Here is a 19258-nt window from a genome sequence, read left to right as displayed (position 1 = left end):
TTAAAAAAAAAAAAAAGATCTAGAAAGAATATAAATAAAATAAGTAATAATAGGAAAAAGACACTGAAACATTTATCTCCCTTTATTTATACACGCTTGCAAACTGCAGGAGCTAAGCTCTTTGGAGGGTCCTTAGCAGTGACAGTATCTGATTTTTGAATAGCCTCAGGGCTTGAGGCAATTAGCTATCTGATCTTTCCATGACCTTTGGCGACCCACCACAAATCAGGTTGAAACCCACCAGTTGGTCCCGACCCACAGTTTGGGAACCACTGCTCTAGCAACTGTGAGTCTAGATCAGGGGTGTCCAAAGTTTTTGGCAGGAGGGCCACATCTTCTCTCTGACACTGTGCCAGGGGCCAGGGAAAAAAAGAAATAATTTACATTTAAAATTTGAATAAATTTACATATGTTTACATAAATGTATATATTAAAGATGAACTTATGAATGAATGAAGGTCTTGCAATAGCTCAAGGCCTATAAAAGGCCTTGCACAAAGCAAGACTGGCCTTTCCTTTGCTGCCGTTACTGCATCACAGATGTGAAACAGCAAGCAGTGGAGGGAGCTCTCATAATGAAAGAGGTCAAACAGTCGCCCTCACACTGAGAGCAGTTGTGTCGAGCAAGTGGGGGCTCTTCTATTCTATCAAAAGGTACAGCCAAAAAACCAGTGGGGACGGGGCAATGGAAAATCTCCATCCCCACCACCTGGGATGTTGCCCCACCTACCGCATTGGAGGAAGTTCTCATCCAGCATTTTTTTAAATGCAGCATTTCCAACTCATGAATTTGTGTTTTAATTTTTGTGGTTTATTGAAATATACTGTCTGGGTGATCACACAACCTGAGATATAGGATATATATATCTCAGATGTATATATCTTTTTACTGCATAGAGTAACCTCTTCAGATATATATATCCTTTTGCTGCATAGAGGAACCTCTTACAGTTCAATGCATTCTCAGATTTATCTCCTTTGGCATTATCTCTGTATTTTCTCAGTAACTGAGCATTCAATCTCCAATTCTGGTTCCAAAGTCTGCCATCCTGTGCACAGCTACCTGGGAGCAAGCAAGCTCCATTGAACCTAGTGGGGCTTACCTCTGAGTAGATATGCATCAAATTATAATTTTACCACCTGGAGCAACCCAATGCATGATCTGATATCCGTCTGTTACAATAATTAGCAACAGTTTGGCAGCGCCCAAGAGCACATCGATTCTAGGAAGAAAGAAAGAAAAAAAGATCCATTTGGTATAGGGAAGAAGGAGAAATTCATGTGGTGTGGATGGTAAAACCAACAGCCATCTATCAAATGGAATGACTCCGTAGTCTTAAAAAGGAATTTCGGTAATGTGTTGGAACTATTTTTATTTCTGTGTTTCAGATCAATCTTAGGGTCAATAACCCAACTGAAGTCCCCACCAATTAATCCATTCAATCCACATAAACATTTTTAGTCAATCCATATATAGATTTAAAAAACGATGCTCGCAACTGATTAGGGGCATCAAAATTCACAAGCGCGGTTTCCATTTGCTCACACAATATAGAATAATTTAGGGGCCATCTGGCTCTCTTATCGCTGCTCGAGCTATCAGATGAGATCAAGCAGGGTTGGCTTCTTTTTTATTGTTTCTTGGGGGCACAGTGAAACTGCAGTGGGGCTGGAAGCTAGAGGTCATGGTTCAAATCAAGATCATGCTCTCCTCCCCCTTCCCCCCCACACGCTGTTTTCAAAAATAGATAAGCTTCCATAGAAATCAGTTGGAGTCCCCCCCCCCTTTTCTGGATATTACACACGGGGAGGAAGGCAGCACCATTGATCAGATCAATACAAGGCAGCGGGGGCTTTAACACTGTGCCTCTGCCCTGATTTCAGTGTGGCTTATGTTGCAACCTTGTGCACTATTTCATGGGGGAAAAATATGCATAGGAGAAGTTGAGCAAATGACGTGTAATGTTCAATTTAACCCTTAAAAGAAAAGGAGAGGGAAGGATGGGTTTGGTCCACAGTGGAGGGACGACAGAAGCTTTGTTGATGGTAAGGCATGGCACAGTTTCAGCGATGGGATTACCTTGGCAGTGCTGGCACTTACTGTTGCTAATTGGATGAAGAATTTTTTTGGGTTAAATATAGCCACGGTTGGCAAGCAGAGAGTAGACTTGCAATGGGTCGGCTTCCCTCTTTGGAATTTGGTGTGCCCTCTCCAGGGTTCTCGCTTGTGTGCAGTTTTCTTGCTCAGTTCACGTCCTGCAGAAGCAACTGGGAGACCAAGTGCTGCCGCTCTTGAGCTCGTGGATCCCGGCGTGCCCCGCATCTCTGGACTCTGCTCTCGTGTTAGTGATCTTGTTGAAATTGGTTACGTCTCATCTGAAAAGGGGACTCCTTGGGATGGGCTTTCTCCCACTCGAGACCTAATGACTCCTGGCAGCCTTTTGTCATTGCTCTGGTCCTGCCAGTAACGTTGTTCGTAGCGCAGCTTGGCGCCGGAGAGGCAAACGTCAGTTTCGCTGACAGTCTCTGCCACTCGCTGCCTAAGCTGCGAAAATGCATTTGCCGGTTCAGTGTGAACGAAGCGGGCAACTGCCTTGGCACCAGTGTTGGGTCTTATTCTGCTGGGTTACTAGAAGTCGGTCACAGCAGTGATGAGCTTGACCTATATCTGTAAATCATGTCTTGTCTGTTCCTCGGGCGCCCTTCAGGGTGGTGGTAGCTGCACATCCCACAGGGGAGATTGACCCAGGCAACCAGAGGGTCTCTGTTCTTTGTGGGTTCCCTTGAGCAGTGATTTTCAACCTTTTCCGTCTCATGGCATGTGAGAACCATCAGGGTTTTTTTTGACAATTGACAAGGCCCACCATACTGCTGGTGGAGGGGAGGCTCACATCCCCCAATGGCCCTATATAACCCTCCCCCAAATTCCCATGGCACACCTGTAGACCATTCGTGACCCACTGGTTGAAAATCGCTGCGCTTTGAGGGTGGCCCAACAATGGGGGTGAACAATGTCATGCAGTCAGAATCAAGAGGATCTTGACCAACCTTGAGGTTGTCCCAAAGATGCGTGGTGGAGCTGCAAGCCCCCAGGATCAGAATCAGGTGGAGCGGCAAGACCCCATCCCCACTCTGACCTTCATGTACAAAGATTCCCGGTGTGTCAATTTCCATTGCTTTGGGTCTGCTAAGCAGGTTCTTCTAAGCAGGTGTCATTAGCAAAAATACACTTGGTGCTGATGCACAAGGGAGCCTTCCCCGGTGATGCCCAGTGTGTGGGGACGTGATATCAGTCCCATTGCCGCTGCAACTCTGTCAACAGCTAAAAGCATAGCCATGTTTAGCACCTGAGACCTGACTCTTGAAGAGTAGCCTGGTGAGCTGCTTTGCAGTGCGTGTTTGCATTATTTATTTATTTTTCCCATAGGCACCCCATCCTTCCTTTTTTAAAGAGCTCAAGGCAGTCTATGAGGCACCTCTCCTTTGTAAAATCCTCACAACGACCCTGTACAGTATTATTAACAGTATTTATATACCGCTTTTCAACTAAAAGTTCACAAAGCGGTTTACAGAGAAAAATCAAATAACTCAATGGCTCCCTGTCCCAAAAGGGCTCACAATCTAAAAAGATGCAAAAAGAACACCAGCAGATAGCCACTAGAACAGACACTGCTGGGGTGAGGTGGGCCAGTTACTCTCCCCCTGCTAAGAAAAGAGGAGCACCCACTTGAAAAAGTGCCTCTTACCCAATTAGCAGGGGACAGTAGGAGAGCCTGAGAGATAGTGAGTGGCCCAACATCACTAAGCTTCCATGGCCTGGGCATGGTGCTATTTTTTTGTCACTGCCTTGCCTATGCTCTTGCTCTTGTTGCACTTCCTCTTGGAAAGAAAGAAAGAAAGAAAGAAAGAAAGAAAGAAAGAAAGAAAGAAAGAAAGAAAGAAAGAAGAGGCTTTGCTACCCATTGGGGTCACAGGCCAAAGAACACTGGGCTGCACCATTAGTCCTCTTGGGTGTCTTCCTATGGGGGAGGGGGTGGGGGGGAGAGAGAGAATATTTTAAATAAATAAATAAGCGCAATATAGTGCGTATGAACCTGCGTATCGGTGAGAGGCTGCTAGCCTAGCCACAACCTTCTGATCAGGCTTTTACCCATTCTTGTGGACTAGCAACTTGTAGTAACCCTATCTACAAGGTTGTGACTCTCTGCCTTCGTCGCCTCTTCCGTGAGGAAGGAGCGGCTATTTATAGGCGCTTCCAGAAGGTGCGGGGTGAACGAAGAACAGATTATCCTGCCCGTTGCCTGTTTTCTCGTTTGCTTCCTCCCAAACGCAGCCTGCGGTTCGCAGTCTGTTTTGCCTTGACTGGATTAGAGTGCTCTGTTTGGATAAATTTCCTTCCCACACAGACGCTTGCAGGCTTTTGAAATCCTGATGCGTTCCTTCACAAAAAGACTTCACCTTGTCTGTTTTGCGCTGAAATCCATCTCGCAATTTGTCCCGGCAAACTTTTTGACCAGCTAGAGAGATCTTTTAGTCTGCTTGCTGTGACCGGCTATCCATAGACTGGCTGGCGCATCTTAAGGGGTTAGTTTGACTGCTGTGCTGTGCGGGTCTATCAGTGACAGCCCGATTGCATCATAGACAAATGTGTCCCAGCCTTGGACGTTTGTGTCCGGTTATTTGGCATCCTGGACGTTTGTGTCCCAATATGTGTATATTTATATCGGAGGTACTTCTTTATTTTTTTAAATGCAATGGTAGGGTTAGGGCTGGGACTAGAGGCTTAGGATATTTACATGGGGTTTGCTCTCCAGTTGTAGTTTGTTGCCCCCGTTATATTGGGATGCAGATAGTGTGTTGGCAACCTTCAGTCTCGAAAGACTGTGGTATCGCGCTCTGAATGGTGGTTCTGGACCAGCGTCTAGTGTGGCTGAAAAGGCCAATTCGGGAGTGACAATCCCTTCCACACTGGGAGCAAGTGCAGTCTGTCCCTGGTCTGTCTCCCTGGCTATGGGCCTTCCTTCTTTGCCTCTTAGCCTCAGACTGTTGGCCAAGTGTCTCTTCAAACTGGGAAAGGCCATGCTGCACAGCCTGCCTCCACGCGGGGCCGCTCAGAGGCCAGGGTTTCCCACTTGTTGAGGTCCACTCCTAAGGCCTTCAGATCCCTCTTGCAGGTGACAGATCTGCAGATGCAGATGATCCCTCTTGCAAGATGACATCTTGCAGATGCAGATAACCGGGGTGCAAAAATGCACCTAGCCAGATGCACCTAGCCCAGTGTTTGTCAACCAGCAGTATGGGTACCACCAGAGGTACTTGAGGTGGTGTCTAGTGATACTCACTGGACACCTACTGCCTGCCAGCGAGTCCAGGAACATGACACAACAAACAGTGGTTAGAGGCTCAACTTGGCAGGCAGAACTCCAGAGCAAAAGTCCTCCCGTTCACCCCAAGCCTTTTACTGGTATTTGTCACTTCGCATCTGGCCTCCCAACCCAGAAGTCACTGTCTTCACCAATCACTTCTGGTGGTACTTTGGACCATGTGAAGTGGTACAATGGAGGACGAACGTTGGGAAACACTGACCTAGCCTACTACATGCAGCAAATGAAACTGAGTCCCGGATTTAAAAGGCAGAGAAGAATCTCAGCTTTCCTGACATAGGTGCACCTGGCTGTGTCATCAGAGAGAAACCAGACCTTGCTCTCACCTCCTGCCCATCCCAGTGTAGCCGTCTTCAGCTGGACAAGAGTTAGGCATCCGGGGTGTAGTGGTCAGGGTTTGGGGTGGGGCACAGTGCTGGGACTTCTTCCACAACAGAAGCAGTGATGGAATTGTGAGGTGTGCTCAGATGCAGCTTTAGAAACTTTTTTTGTCAAAGGACATGAGCCAAGAGGAAGCAGCAGGATCAGTAGGAGGCAAACTGAAACGTTTGCCTCGGGGCCTAAGCACCAGTCTGCCCTGCCTCCAAAGGGTTGGCAACCTTCAGTCTCGAAAGACTATGGTAGAAGCCTACAGCACCCGGTATTCCCAGGCGGTCTCCCATCCAAGTACTAACCAGGCCTGACCCTGCTTAGCTTCTGAGATCAGACAAGATCAGGCATCTGCAGGGTAACAGTTCCTGCCTCCAGATACTGGTAGATAGCAGAAGTGGTGTAGATGGATGGGGGGAGATGGATGGCAGGAAGGGAGAAGGTAAATCAGGAGCATCCCTCTCCCCTGGGAAGGGAGTTGGGGGCAGGTTTACTTTATTTAATGGGGTGAAATTGCCCTAGGATACGCAGTCCTTTTCTCTGTTTGTTGCATGGAGAATGGGGTGACTCTTATGAAAATGTATGTCTGCAGTGTTTAATAGGGTATCATTCTGGGTCAATTATATGATTGTAGCCTTAGAGAAGAAAACACTCTAATGAAGATATTTAAAGTTGATTTTCTTTTAATGTATACTTTCCATAGGGTTGCCTGGGTAGGGAGTTGTAGCAGCTCCTGCACTTAAAAATGTACACAAATCCAGCCTGCACTGTGGAATGCACTGTCAGGAGATGATGCATTCATTGGTGAAACCCAACAGTGTAAGGGGCAGAGCCTTGCAAGTAGGGGCGGAACCCAGCAGTAAGGGGGCAGAGCTCACAGACAAAACTAGGTTCAGGCTTACAGCTATTCCATGGGCTTGCAAATCCCCAGCCTCTAAGCCATATATTGTTTGGCCAACTCAGATCATCTCTACACAGATTTTTACATGGTGTTAATTAATCCCATATGTCAGATGCTATGTTTAGAAAAAGAAAAAAGGTACATATGGATGTACCTGGATATGAGAGTATGTACCATTTTGTTTTTCTGTTGCTGGGTCAGCTCTGTGCTTCCTTACTGTGTATACCCAAGCAGAACATGTGAAGCTATGTCATGCTTAGTCAGGTCATTGTTCCTCCTAGGCCAGGGGTCTCCAAACTTTTCGGCCGAAGGGCCACATCAAATATCTGGCACGGTATCGAGGGCTCTAAAAAAAATGAAACATAAAATTTAAATAAATACATTAGTGATGGAACTTAGATGAATGACTGAAATGAATGAATGAATGGGCTCAAATGTCCAGGATTTCTCCAAGCACCAACACAGCCCAAGAAATAAAGCATACACTTAAATGGACCCACATTCTCCCACCCCACATGCACAACTCTGGTTGTGTGTGGCCAACTGGGCCAGAGGCTCTCAGGGGATCAGAGACTGGCCGCGGGCCAGATAGAGGCTCTCTGTGGGCTGCATCTGGCCCCCGGACCGGGGTTTGGAGACCCCTGTCCTAGACCATGAAGAGCAGAACTAGGGGAGCCCAATTAAAATTGAGTGGTGGAAGAGTTAGAACAGGCAAAAAAATTTCTTTACCCAACATGTCGTTAATCTATGGAACTCCTTGCCACGTGATGTGGTGATGGCACCTGGCCAAGATGACTTTCAAAAGGGGATTGGACAGATTGATGGAGGAAAAGTCAATCGCAGGTCACTAGTCATGATGGGTCTACATAACCACCTAGTTTTAGAGGTAGCCTAGCTCGGCATGCCAGTGCAAGGGCGTGGCAACAAGGGATGCAGGTCGTTAGTTGTCTTGTGTGCTTCCTCAGGCATGTGAAATTCAGGAAACTGGGATCTAAATGGGATCCATTGGGGTCAGTTTGGATCCAGTGGGGTCAGTAGTTTAAACTTGAACTGGCAGTAGCTTTCTAAGTCCCGAGGCAGATGTCTGCCCTAGCCGTGCTACCAGAAACCTGAGGTTTGTGCCCAGCACCTTCTTGCACGGAAAGCATGTGTTCTGCCTTTGAACCTCTCCAATGTGAAAGCCATTCTGCTAAGTCTTTTTGCCTGTCCCCTTTTCCCAGCCTATGATTTCAGTGACTTGTTTTCTATCTGCATTGATCATTTCAAATGCACATGGACACCTGCTTTGATGCTTGATGCTTAAAAAAGAAATCCGTTGTGTTTTTTTACATTTGAAAATTTGTCCGCTGTACAAGTCTGTGCAGAACTTTGATTGGCTGGTCCTTCTATCAGTAGGGCCAACCAATCAGGGTTGCGCGCAGCCCACTCAACTAGAAACTGGAAGAAGTTTCTTCCAAGCCCAGTTGGGAAAGGCAAGGGCATGTTTGTCCTGCAAGCCTTGAATGTTCTTCCGCAGTTGGCTCGCTCCTAAAATAATGCACTTGTGTATGTAACTTTGCATACCAGTGCTTGAACTGTCCAATTTTTTTATACCAGTTTAATCCTCCACAGGCCGACTCAATGTCTGCTACATCCTTATAAAGCCCATGCAAGACAAAGAAGCAGCAAATGTTATCCCACTGTGCTTGCAAGCTGCTTAACGGTATTGGTATTGAAACTGGAGCGTAATCTTTTCCACTATCTCCCAGTTAATCCCTCTGCCTCTTTGGGGCCTTATACCCAGCAAGTGGGAGAAGGTTTTAGGTATACAGGCTGATTTGTCTGTACTTAAGTTTTATTTGAATTTAAAAGGTCAATCCTTTGGGATGGTGTTTCCAGCGCAAAGGTTCGGCTGGGAGATTTTGCACAGCGCATAGTGCATGACTTGGGAACGGTTTGTGTGCATGGTGATTGCATTTGCACCAACATTTGCTTTTTACTGGTGTGTAGAGAGATAGGAGAGCCAGCAGAGAACTGGTGCCTCTGGTCTCTTACTCTGGGGTAAATTCAAAGTAGTAGGGAAGTTATGTCACTGTCCTTGAAGGTGCCTGGCTTCTTGCAGGGTAGGTGGAGTCCTTTTGTGTCCTGCAATAGCTGGTGGGCAGTATTGGGAATAGCTCCGATTCCCGGTTCTGTGTTCGAATTCCCTTTTTGCCACTGTCTTGGGGTGATACACAGTTGCACTCTGACAGTGGCGGACATCCCCAGCCCTGCGCCCCGGGGTAAAGGTCCACGATAGCACCCTCCCCACAGGATGTCATGGCCCCACGTCCAAATCTGCACTCCCCACTTACCTGAAGCTTATGGAGCCTCGTGCGACCATAGACAGCGTCAGGGAAGTTACAGGAGGCTTCTCCAAGGCTTTAAACTGTGTTTCCGGAAAAATGGAAGCACGGTTTCTGACCCCATCAGGAGCTTCAGAAAGGCTTTCATGGGGTCCTAAAGGCACCTGAAGCTCCACACCTGGGGCATCATCTGTAATGGGAGGTTCGCCACTGTGCCCTGGGCAGGTGAGCACTCAAAGCACAACTTATGTCTGCAGAGCAGGAGCATATATATAATGCTCAGGGAGAGCCACGTGTACGAGTCTCACATTTTTGTACTATTTTAATGCAGTGTTTTAGCACCGAAACATTGCTCTCGTTCTCACTCAGTTCTAAATGACTCAATATTCTGCTTGCCCTCTCGAATATGTGCAGAGTCTTCCCTGCAACTATGAATAAGGGTGCTCTGTTCTGCGTTTAACCCACTCGAGCTGGAAGAGAAAGCAGTGGGCTGTGTCTCAGTTCAGATGATTATCTGAACCATAGCTTAGATCTGGCGTGTCCAACATAAGGCCCGCAGGCCGGATGCTGTTTATCTGGCCTACATGATTCCTGGGCTCAACCAGCTCTACCCTTTCAGCAGCGCCACTTCTGTCAAGGCTCTGGGAGGGAGAGATGGAAGGAGGCCTCAGAAGGCAAGGAACACTATAGGGCAGTGATGGCTAACCTTTTAGGGACTGAGTGCCCAAACTGCAACCCAAAACCCACTTTTTTATCACAAAGTGCCAACACGGCAATTTAACCTGAATATTGAGGTTTTAGTTTAGAAAAAATAACTCATACATTAACATCTTTTACCCACTATTACTTGTAACCCTTAATGAACTTTTCCTCTAGGAATTTGTCCAATCCCTTCTTAAAGGCATCTAGGCAAGTTGTCATCACTGCTTCCTATGGCAAAGAGTTCCACAGACTAATTACATGCTGGGTAAAGAACTATTGTCAGGGAGGGGGTGGCTGCAAGACCTTGCCACTGCTCATTTTCTCAAACAAGAAAATATATTTTTTTAAAAAGCCCCACCCACAGAAGTGGGCTCTAAGGCTGCAATCCCAGCCACTCTTTCCTAGGAGTAAGCCTCATTGACTCTAATGGGGCTTACTTCTGAGGAGATATGCACAGGAGTGGGCTCCAAGGCTGCAATCCCAGCCACTCTTTCCTGGGAGTAAGCCTCATCAACTCTACTGGGGCTTACTTCTGAGTAGACACGCACAGGAGCAGACTCCAATCCAAGCTTGCAGAATGCGCACAATTGAAAATGGAAACAGATGTGGGGCAGGTGGGGGTGAAGGGAGAGGAGGGCAGTGAGCGCAGAGGGCGGAGGGAAGCAGCCCGCCCTCCCAACACACGGGGCTCGGAAAAAGCCTCCGTTTCCTGTAAAGGGACATGCAACTTCAGCGCCCCTCCCCAGGCTGCCTGGCTCAGCGCTGCGTGCCGACAGAGACAGCGCTGCGTGCCCTGTCTGGCACGCATGCCATAGGTTCGCCACCACTGTTATAGGGGAAGGCACAGACCAAGGATGATGAGAGAGGGAGACATTGCCGAGGCCCTGGGAGAGCCCAATTATCACACGAGCTGCCCTTTCAGCAGTGTCGCTTCTGCCGAGGTGTCACTGTGTAGAGCGCCTCTCAGCGACTGAGCTGTGAAGTGATGCATAGCAGAAGCGGTGCTGCTGAAAGGGCAGCTCATGTGATAATTGGGCTCTCTCCTATCTTGAAAATGTGGCCAAGACTTGCTTACTTTCTCTTCTCTCATTTGCAGCTAACGAGTTCTTAAGTGAGAAAAACACGCTTATTTCTGGCCATCATCTGCTTAATTATGTCACTTCCTTCCCAATGACATCACCTCCAGCCTCCAGAAGTCTCCGCTGTAGGAAATGAAATTGACACCACCAGCTTAGATGATGGTGTACAATCCTACCTGAGCAATGGGCCTGCACACTTCCAACTTTCTTCTCTTTCGTCTTTGTAAATGTAAGAAGGATTTCTTTATCCAATTGTGGTTTGTTCAAACCACAGTTCCCTGAGTTCAGATGCAGCTGAGAACTGTGGTTGGCTTGATATCAAAAGCAATGCTTTCAGTCTCTTCTTGGGCGTGGGAGGGAAGGGGAGGAGGGCGAGTGTGACCACGAGGTTCGGGCAGCCTTGACTATAATAGTCTAAACCTGTTTCTCTCAAAGTGTGCTCCTAAGAGATCCCTGGGATCTCTTCAGGGGCTCCATGACCACAACATATACGTGGTCACCATTTGCCCCTTGCCTGGTTTGCTCATTCATCCCTCCTGCCTTTCCTGTCTGTGGTTCTCTTTCTTCATTCCCTTTCTGTTCCTGCTCTTCCCTGGTATTTGGTGTCCAGCTTGGAGGTGCGCCACTCTGACCTGCACTCTAGGGCTCCCTGATACTCCATGCATGTGCCACTGGGGCTCCCTGAGCTTCCTTTTAGGAAAGGGCTCTGGAGAATGAGAAATTGGAGAACTGCTGGTCTAAACCAGGGGTGCCCAAACCCCGGCCCTGGGGCCACTTGCAGCCCTCGAGGCCTCTCAATGAGGCCCTCAGGGAGCCCCCAGACTCCAATGAGCCTCTGGCCCTCCGGAGATTTGTTGGAGCCCACACTGGCCCGATGCAACTGCTCTCAGCTTGAGGGAGACTGTTTGACCTCTCGCGTGAGCTGTGGGTGAGGGTTCCCTCCACTGCTTGTTGTTTCACATCTGTGATGCAGTAGCAGCAGCAAAGGACAGGCCAGCCTTGCTTTGTGCAAGGCCTTTTATAGGCCTTGAGCTATTGCAAGATCTTCATTCATTCATATAAGTTCATCTTTAATATATTCATTTATGTAAACTTATGTAAATTTATTCAAATTTTAAATTTTAATTAATTCTTTTTCCCCTCGGCCCCCGACACAGTGTCTGAGAGACAATGTGGCCCTCCTGCCAAAAACTTTGGAGACCCCTGGTCTAAACCATGGTGTTCATTGTCTGAACAGGGCCCACGTGTGCCAGACCTGGCTTAAGCAGAGAATAGGCCTGAACTGGCTGTGCACATGGCTGACTTTTCTCACATGCTCTGTTATTTGCTCTTAAGGTGGAAAAAGAAATGTGGGTAGGTGGAGCGGTGGGTGGGTGACGGCACCCAAAATAGTTGTTTGAATTGCAGGCTCCTGTGTTTCTTAATAACCACAGTGGAGTCCTGCTGAGGCTGAGCGAAGGTCCATCTGGTTGAACATTATGCTTCCCGTAGTGGGAAAGCCTGGACGCAGCTCATGGAGACTCTAGTTCCTCAGGGACTGGAATCACACACGGCAACAAGATAGCTGAACCCTGTTGCCACTCCCTTGCAACTTGCTTTCAGAGATAGCTTACTTCTAAAAAAAGGACCCATCATGGCTTGTAACCTGTGATGGACTTTTCCCCAATCAAGCTGTCCAATCCAGGTGCCAATACCATGTCCTGTGGCAAGGAGTTCCACAGATTATTTACACACTGGGCAAGGTAATACTTTCTTTTATCTCCCCCCCCCCCCCCACAGTTGGAGATACTTTGATACAGATGTCACAAGAAATAATAGAGATCCCTTAAACTTGGCCCTAAATAATGCTTCTGTAATAGAGCCTTTGAAGTCAGCCCAACCCGGCAGCTATAAAGAAAATCATTTTTTGGGGAGAGGGGATACATTGGGCTGATGTGGAATGGGAAGCAGATTGTAACTATCCTACATTTTAAGTGGATGTCGAGAAACTTAGAGCAAGTTCTACATATTGCTAATGACTCCCCCCCCCCAGTATCATTTCCCCTGTAGAGGTGTCCCCCATGTCGGGGGGGGAGGGGTCCAGGGTTTCCCACAGATATGGAATCCTGAGAACCCTATATCTGCACCCCCACCACGCACATTAATGTTGTTTAGATGCTTACCACTGCACAAATGTTTCTTTTAAAGGACACTATAAGCATGCAAGCTTATAGCGCAATGTGCAGGCAGCCTGAATGCTTGAAGAGACTAGATCAAGCCGTAAGAGGAAGCAGGACGTTAACTGATTCCTGTTAACGTTCAATCTGATCTCTTCAAGCATTCAGGATGCCTGAAGCCTACTTGTGTACTGCGCTATAAGATTGCATGCTTATAGCTTAGTATTTTAGCCAGCAGGATCTCCTCTATGGAGAACTCGTGCAAGGAAAGCACCCTACAGGTAAACCGCAGCTGCAATACAAGGACATCTGCAAGAGGGATCTGAAGGCCCTAGGAGTGGACCTCAACAGGTGGGAAACCCTGGCCTCTGAGCGGCCCGCTTGGAGGCAGGCTGTGCAGCATGGCCTTTCCCAATTTGAAGAGACACTTGGCCTACAGTCTGAGGCAAAGAGGCAAAGAAGGAAGGCCCATAGCCAGGGAGACAGACCAGGGACAGACTGCACTTGCTCCCGGTGTGGAAGGGATTGTCACTCCCGAATCGGCCTTTTCAGCCACACTAGACACTGTTCCAGAACCACCATTCAGAGCACGATACCAGAGTCTTTCGAGACTGAAGGTTGCCAACAGTACCTAAGCAATGTGGTCAGGCCTGGTTAGTACTTGGATGGGAGACCGCCTGGGAATACCGGGTGCTGTAGGCTTATACCATAGTCTTTCGAGATTGCAGGTTGCCAACCAATGTTAATGAGTGCAGGGGGCATGGGGGGGCACAGAGAACTGCAATAAAGCAGACATGAAGTATGCCTGTACTTCATTGGGACATAATTCTGGAATCTGGGTTCTTGTGCAAGGTAGAAATGATCAGAGCCGGTTGCTCTGAAATGAAAATGCCAGTTGCTTTTTGCAAAACTGTAGATACTGGCTAGGCTCTGAAGAATGGCATCCCCAAGGGAAGTTTGGAACTGTGCCCCAGAACCACAGTTTCCCCATCTCCGATGTGTCACAATATGGCAGAATCACAACTGTCACGACTTTGGCAGGGCTTCAAAGGCAGCTGGTGATACAGCTCAGGAGCCAGCAGTTTGGAAATGGGACAGAGGGTGGGAAGGTTCACGTGGGGTCTACCCAACAAGCCCTCAAGCTCACCAGAAGTGGCTCTTTGGCTCCCGGCGATTGCACTGGTGCAGAGGTGACTGAGCCTGCCGGTAGGCCATAAGACGAGAGTCTCTATTTACAACGGTTTAATTAAGCTGTGCCGCCTTAATTGGATTGCAGCTGTCAGCACCGTTTAACACCCCAGTGTTCATTTTGGAATCCATAATGCAAATCGACAACTGGGCGGCTCAGACCACCTCCCGCGCCATCCGAGGCTTCCTCACGGGTAGGCGTGAGTCTGCTGGCGAGTTTTTCAGGCAGAGGAAGCCGACAAACGAGGTTTGTCAGCGCCGGGGAGGGGGGACTTGACCCACATTCCCTCCCGAGCGTTTTGTTTTATTCGATTTTAGTTTATGGATGTGTCCGCGTTGCTTGACCAGAAGACCAGTGTTTCCTCAAGGAGCTCGGGGCGGCGTAGATTGCTGTCCGTCTCATTTTATTTATTTATTTTCCACATTCTAATACCAACCTTCCTCCAAGGAGCTCAGGGTAGTGTGCCTAGTTCCTTCCCTCTTTTTTGTCCTCACAACAACCCTGCGAGGTAGGTGAGGCTGAGAGCGAGTGCCCCAAGGTCACCCAGGAAGCTTCGTGACTGAGTGGGGATTTGAACCTGGATCTTTCAGGTCAGAGTCCAGCTCCCAAACCGCTACACCGTCCTGGCTCTCAACCACTTCCTGTGAGGTGGATTAGGCTGAAAGATGGCGGCAAGTCCACAGTTACCCAGGAAGCTTCATGGCTGATTAGGGAAGTGACGGTTCTGATTCAGGTCCAACGTTCTGAATAGCATCATCCTATGCTTTTGGTATCTCCTTGAGGCCACCCAATCCAAGATAGATCATTCCCTTCGCTTTTCAATATGAGATGGGACGGAAGGGGAGTCCCGCCTAGTCAACTGCAGGAGGGTGTTGCACAGTTGTGGTGCCACCACCGAGAAGGCCCAGTCTCTGGTCCCTCCCTGCCCGTGAAACTTGTCCCAAAATGGCAGAATAGATAAACTGCAAGCAAGTGGTTCTCTCCCTCTGCCCTGACTCACACCATCCAGCAAGAAGTCTGTATCACCTCATCTGGAGAGTGCTGGAATTTCTGTCCGTTTGTGGTCTGTGAGTGCACTGATGCGAGTGGCCTTAAATGTTGTGCCTGGTGGGACGCCAAGCTGCTCCGTCAGTGCCCATCAGAAGAGGAGGAATTGGGACGCACGGAACAGGGTAACAGATGCCTTAGTGTTCTTGACTTGTGTCCCATCCAGTCGAGCACAATGGCCCCAATGTTTGGGTGCAAATAAATCAAGCGAGCCTTTGCCAGCCTTCCTCTTCCTTTTGCGTCGAAAAATCTGCCCCAAGCAGGCCACCAGAGAAGGGACTGTGTCCTCTGTTGGGCTTGGTTCTCGCTTTCGTGCACAGTGTCCGCTGTTCCTTGGGCCGTTGCTGTTTTTGTCCCCCAAATTTAGTGTCACGTCATGGGCTTGGAGAGAGGCTGGGAAGTGTTACAGCAGCGGAGATGAAAGGACCTTGGCGCGGTGCCCGGTGATGAGGAATTCACGTTCTTTCTGGGAGGGGGCCTCTGGTTTTGCTGTCAGGCTGGGCTGTGACTTGCATCTAAGCATTGGGGGATGCCACTTTTCTGTCGGCCCTCCTGTTCATCCCTGTTTTGATCAATCATATTGAAAAGGGCAACCAGCCTGATCAAGGGTCTTGAGCACTGTCCCTGCTAAGCCGTGCAGCCACGCAGCTTGACACTGATGTATGATGTCATCGGCGAACACCAGAAGAAGCTGTCACAGTTTTGGCCGCAGTGGTCATGACACGGCTTTGGTTGCTCTGCCCCGGTGAGACAGGAGATCCTGTTGGCTATGTTTGGCTAAGTGCACCTCAAGGTCCCGAAGCAGTTGGCTGCAGCACCAGTTTCTGGGTCGATCACCCACGAAGCCACGATGACGCTATCGTGTTCGAAAAACTGGCCTGCTGTTGACTTAGCACAAGGACCTTTAAAAATGGACTTTCGTTTTCCGATAGCTTCTGTCCTTGGCTTTTTTTTTTTTTTAAAAGAAACGTAAAGCAGAAACAAAGCATTTTTGTAAGCGTAGGCTGCCCTGGTATTCTGCAACAAATGCCAATGACAAGAACTACTGTTCTGGGAATGTGTTCACATTTATTGAAACATTATGTTGTTACGACATTCCCCCCCCCCCCAAGTTAATGTCTTTGTTCCACCACAGCAGTTAAGTAATTGGCAATAAGGATTGTCATCGTATTTCTTTGATCCAATGAATACTTGACCTGGCTAGATGGGCCTTCTGATGCCAGGCCCCTCGCCACCATCCCCATGACCGGCTCATCCATGATGCCAACCGAGGTGCCCGCCTCGAGCTGCAGATTGGTGGGGGAGGGGCACTCACTGCTTGTCTTCCTCCTCCTTGGATTGGAAAAGGGAGAGGCGGGATGGCGCAGAGAGGACGTGTTTAGGAGAGAAGAGTGACACTCTAGCCCACCGTTCTCTTCTCCTCCACACTTCCTCTTCTGCTCTGAACTCTAGTTCCTTTTCCAATCTAGGAGTTGAGAAGAGCAAAGGCTGGCACTTCAGTATATAACTGAGGGCTGGGTGGGGTGGGGAGGTTACCATTTAACACACTGTCTCAGCCATTGCCAGCTTTGCCCACCCCTAATTCAAGCAATAGTTGAGTCCCATGCCCAGCCCTAAACATTCTTTACATGGGCACGCCACACTTTATCCAGCCCTTCCTTTAAGGCAGTGTTTCTCAAACTGTGGGCTGGGACCCACTAGGTGGGTCGCAAGCCAATTTCAGGTGGGGTCACCATTCAATTCAATATTTTATTTTTAATCTATTAGACTTGATGCTACCATGGGATGTGACTACATTTGGGGAAATGTTACGGATCTGTACTTTAAACAGGCTACTAGGTATATTCTTTTAACAATGATAGTGAATGGGACTTACTCCTGGCTAAGTCTTGGGTAGGATTGCAGCCTAGGATTGTTCACAATTTTCTTGCTTGATGATGTCACTTCAGGTCATGACATCACTTCCTGCCCGATCTGGGTCCTGCCAGATTCTCATGCTAAAAAGTGGGTCCCAGTGCTAAATGTGTGAGAACCACTGCTTTAAGCAATTCAGAACAGTATAGAAGTCTATTTCCTTTTCTCCCCCCACCCCTTTTAATCCTCACAACAGGCTTATGAGGTTGGCTAGGCTGGTAGTGACAGCTTCAAGTCACCCTGTGAGATTCATAGCTAAGTGGGAATTGGATTTTGGGACTTGCCGGGTTTAGACTCATACTCTCTAACCACTATGCCACACTGTCCCTCTAGCAAGAAGGCACCCTTTCCTTCCTTGGATGTTTTCAGCTTGTGCTGACTGCAAGTTCTAGGCAGGTATGTTGTGATTCGACCACCCGTCTTGGCTTTCCTTTCCACGACGGCACCCTTCTCTAGAGACCGAGCTGGCAGAGAGAACTCTTTCCAAGTCTCGGAGTCCCCTGTTGTTGCCTTGAGAATGTCTTCTCTTTGCCATGCAGTTAAAAAAAAAAAGAAAGAATGAATGAAAGAAAGAAAGAAAGAAAGAAAGAAAGAAAGAAAGAAAGAAAGAAAGAAAGAAAGAAAGAAAGAAAAAGAAAGAGGATAAAAGTTTCAGATTTCCTCTTCACTGCTTCTGTCTCCTTTCATGGCAGTGTTCAGTGTTTTTGCCTTTGAAGAATACTAATGGGCTTTGCTGTGAAGGGTAGAGCTTTTGGTGAAAAGAATGGCAACTCTGTTGTCAAATGGAAAAATGTTCCACGCGCACCCATGCACCCTGGCTGCGCTACAGTCCTCATGGGGAGGTGGTTTCCTTGGTTAATTAACACTGCCTTTTTCTAATGGTGTGTTTTGTTTTGCTTTGTCTGAAGGGGGCCATTTTTTGCCTGCTGTTTCGGTGACAGTTGGGCCCTCCATCCCCACAGGGGGTTTGGTTCCGGAACCCCGCGCAGATACAAAAACCCACCAATGTTCCGAGTCTGCAGATGACATGCTGACACAACGGTGTCAATTGTATTTGCACAAATGGTTTACATTGCCTAAACCAGTGGTCTTCAACCTTTTTTTGGTGCCATGACCCCAATAATTAAATAATGAGACTGGGGACCCACCGCTGATCCACCACCCCCCTCCCAGGATCCACCCACTCCCCACCTCTGTTGCCACCTATTCCATTCCCCTTACCTCTTGTGCCTTCACAACAACCCTGTAAGGTAGCAACCTGAGCAAGGCTGGCTTTAGGAGATGCGGGGTAAGACGGCAAGCAGGGGCTGTGCCGAATTATATCAAGAACTCAGTTTCGATAAGTTATTGGATTGGATCCAAGGCCCCCCTTGGAAGGCTTTGGAAGGTAGCCACGGCCCACCAAATTAGGTTTTGGTGTCGCGACCCACAGGTTGAAGAACACTGGACTGAACATTGCCTAAAACATACATAAATTGCCTAAATTTGCATAAATGGGTGGGTATAAGGCGAAAGCTTTGAAACTGCAGGGCAGGGGTGTCGAACTTGTTTCATACCAAGGGGAGAACAGCATTCATGATACCTGCTGAGGGCCAGAAGTGATGTCATTAGGCAGAAAGTGATGTCATTATTCAAGATATGGGAGGGCCCAATTTTCATGTGGGCTGCCCTTACAGCAGTAACATCTCAGCACTGCTCAGCTGCTGAGAGCCTGAGGGCCAGATAAAAAGCTTCCACGGGCTGCATTTGGCCCCCAGGCCTTACGTTTGACACCCCTGTTGTAGGGTGTGAGGAGAACAAGGCTACAGAAGGAAATGTGAATTTTTAAAAAATACATTTTCAATCCGTGGTTGATTAAATCTGCGGATGTAGAGACCGTGGATATGGCGGGCCTGCTGTGTATTCTAACGCGAGTAGTTACGCCTCTTTGAAATGGCTGCTATATCTCGGATAAGTTCTGTTGTGTGTTCTGGTTCAGAAAGGGTGGGTCCGAGATCACCCAGCACTAGAGGTGTGCCAAATGTTGCCCCTCCCCACACTGGTCAGTGCGCCAGCCACCACATCTCCTACTCTCCCTGGATTCTCAAAGAAAGTGAATGGAGCGGACATGTGAAGGAGAAGACAGTGACACTGCTCTTTTTTCCCCCCCAACGCTTCCTCTTCCATTTTCCCTTTCATTGTTGAATCCAGGAA

General features: G+C 48.2%; 1 protein-coding gene and 1 pseudogene across 1 annotated transcript in view; one reads left to right on the top strand and one right to left on the bottom strand.

The window, feature by feature from the left end:
• The window catches only part of SDC3 (syndecan 3), a 108001-nt gene that overhangs the window by 53767 nt on the left and 34976 nt on the right, over window positions 1–19258 (top strand). The window lies entirely within an intron of this gene.
• On the bottom strand, window positions 6010–6126 carry LOC136662020 (5S ribosomal RNA; annotated as a pseudogene).

This window comes from Tiliqua scincoides, chromosome 10, assembly GCF_035046505.1.
Source record: "Tiliqua scincoides isolate rTilSci1 chromosome 10, rTilSci1.hap2, whole genome shotgun sequence".
Taxonomy (NCBI): Eukaryota; Metazoa; Chordata; class Lepidosauria; order Squamata; family Scincidae; genus Tiliqua; species Tiliqua scincoides.
The sequence above is the reverse complement of the archived record's forward strand: the minus strand, read 5'-3'. Positions and strand labels throughout refer to the sequence as shown.